We start from the raw sequence: 2,826 nt of genomic DNA on the forward strand, positions 1-2,826 counted from the left end.
TATGTGACAGGCTTCTTTCTGTATCCATCTCCAAATCCACTCACAAGGCTTTGGTCAACCTGAGGCTGTAGTAGGAGATACTTGCCCAAAGTGCAACACAGTAGGACTGAACCGGCAATCATGTGGTTGGGAAGCAAGTTTCGTACCACACGACCATGTCCATGTCTGTGTTCTAGTTGTTTTATGTATACAAGCAGAAAAACCACCTGCCGGGTAGTTTTCTGCTCGCCACTTGATATTTCCACATTTGATTCCCAGTTCTAATAATTTTTTATGATATTTTACATCTAATTATTTCTTTGTATAATAGTGCTCATTTCCTTAGTGAATATTGCTTTCATTATTTTATAAACAAACGTCAAGATAGTCCAACTATGTTAGGGTGCAAAAAAGGCCATCTTTTGTTTTTACTTACATAAATGTCATTGCTGTTTGTTAATTTCCGTAAATTTTTTAAATTTATTTACTTTTGTTTTAAAGCGAAAGAGAGGAGAAAGTGAAAGATGTATGTACATGTATATGAAATGGACTTGTGTGTGCATGTGTGTGTGTGTGTGAGAGAGAGAGTGAGTGAGTGAAGGGCTGTTGTCATGTATATGTACATACATAAATACATATAAATCTTTTTTGTATGTATGTCTGTGTGTGAGACAGAGAGAGAGAGAAAGAAAGAGAGAGAGAGAGAAAGATAGAGAGAGAGAGAAAGAAAGAGAGAGAGAGAGAAAGAAAGAGAGATAGAGAGTGATGTTTAAGTGGCACTCTCTCTCTCACATGCACACATAGAAAGAAGATGTATGCATATTTATGTATGTACATATACATGACAACACACCCTTTCACTCACCCTCTCTCTCTCTCTCTCGCACATACACACACACACATCCATTTCACATACACATACATACATCTTTCAGTTTCTCTTCTCTTTCACTTTAAAGCAAAAGTAAATAGATTAAAAAAAAAATTCTTATGGAAATTAATTAACAAAACCAGCTGTTCATTTTGACATTTCTGAGACAACAACTGAAAGATGGCCTGCAAAAAAGATAGCAGCAACCACATGGAGATATTTGAATACCTGTAGCAAATTCACTTGATAATACTTAGATGACGATGGAAAGGAAATAAAGTCACATGTGTGTCTGTGTGTGTGTGTGAGAGAAACATTGCAAACAACGAATGAAATAAGCATGAAATGAAAAAGCGTATAAATAAAAGCTCGTTAAAAACTATCTTGTACCGAATATTTAAATTTGTGAACTTGAAATATAATAAAAGGAAGTTCAGAAAATATCTATATATTTTCCTGAAAACTTCAATTTATAAAAAATCTCAATTGCTTAGTAAATATTTCTTTCAGTAATTTATCATAGTTGTAATATATTTCTAATTTAAACAAACGTCAAGGTAACTGAACTACGTCTAGCATGCTAGAAGTAGCAGTGATCACATAGATATTATTGTAAGGCTTATAGCATTCCAAAAAGCCATACCAACAAAACCACTTAGTAATTTTTGAAAAAAATTTATACTGGTATATTAATATACACACATCCATCCTATTATGACATCTGCTTTCCATTCAGGCATGGGTTAGACAGTTCAATAGCATCTGATGCATTGAATGCCTGTGTCTTTCTCCAATATTTCTGATGTGGAGTAATCTTCCAGTATAGGGCGGTAAAAAAAGTAAATAAAAATACAAGGGAAATAACTGACGTCTTACTAGTATCATCCGTATTACTCTGAAATGTGTTTTTTCCACCCCCTAAAACAGCATGTGACGGAAATTTTTCTTGTAATTTTTTTTTTATAATGATTAATTTAAAAAAAAAATTACAAGAAAAATTTCCGCTGCATGCTGTTTTAGGGTGGGAAAAAAAAAACACATTTCAGAGTTGTACGGATGATACTAGTAAGACGTAAGTTATTTCCCTTGTATTTTCATTTACTTTTTTTACCTCCCTATACTGGAAGATTACCCTGATGTGGTATGGTTTCTATGGCTGGATGTCCTTCCTAATGAGAGAGAGCAAGGAAAAGAGAGGAGTGGAGAGAAAGGGAGGAGGAGAGAGAGAAGGGGAGGGAAAGAGATCCTTATTATAAATGGAGGTTAAGTATACTTACTTATGTAAATGAAACCCTGCCAGCTTTTCCCCTCATCTCCTATCAAACCCTTCCCAAGTGACTTGTACCTAGCACTATCTCTTATACTACCAGCTTGTTTGAAGGAATGAAACAAATTTTCTGGACAGACGGAATAAGGGTTCAATAGAGAGTAATTTTTTTTCTGACAATAGGGAGTAATTTTTATCTAATCTACTCTTTTGTAATGGAATGTCTATGCACTTAGACTGGTCTTCATCTTTAGTAAGGGAGTAGTTTCTACATGGAAATAACAGCGATATCTCCCTCAAATTAAACTCTAACACCTTAAACAAAATGTGTAGGAGAGATGAGATTATTGCAAGAATGCCATAAAATAACTTCCTTTGGCACACACACACACACTCTAGGTAAAATTTTGTACGGATTATGTTATTTCTTGCTGTGTGAATGTACAAAATTACAGCTCAAATCCAATCAAAATAACCTTTTTCTATTCTGTAATTTGTGTTCGTGATGAGCGTATTCAAAAACCCAGTCTTCAATATAAACTTTAAAGGAAATCCTGTCTTTTACCTGTTATTTCTAGCATGTCCAAAGTGACATTTGCATCCCCCCCCCTACTTTTTTCCTAAATTTCTTCCGATTCCTATGCTTTTGATACTGGAGATTAGGATTTTGCCCCCAAAACACCTCAATATTTTAATTTCCCTCCTCCCC

General features: G+C 34.6%; 1 protein-coding gene and 1 long non-coding RNA gene across 4 annotated transcripts in view; one reads left to right on the forward strand and one right to left on the reverse strand.

Moving 5' to 3' along the window:
• The window catches only part of LOC128248581 (uncharacterized), a 2,845-nt gene extending 2,276 nt beyond the window's left edge, over positions 1 to 569 (reverse strand). Inside the window, exon 1 of the long non-coding RNA XR_008264759.1 lies at positions 416 to 569. This is a non-coding gene — a long non-coding RNA (uncharacterized LOC128248581). The remainder of the gene's footprint in view (positions 1 to 415) is intronic.
• Positions 1 to 2,826, forward strand: part of LOC106876185 (carnosine N-methyltransferase-like) — a 161,908-nt gene that overhangs the window by 35,875 nt on the left and 123,207 nt on the right. The gene's annotated exons all lie outside the window — the stretch shown is intronic.

Source organism: Octopus bimaculoides, chromosome 8, assembly GCF_001194135.2.
Source record: "Octopus bimaculoides isolate UCB-OBI-ISO-001 chromosome 8, ASM119413v2, whole genome shotgun sequence".
NCBI lineage: Eukaryota > Metazoa > Mollusca > Cephalopoda > Octopoda > Octopodidae > Octopus > Octopus bimaculoides.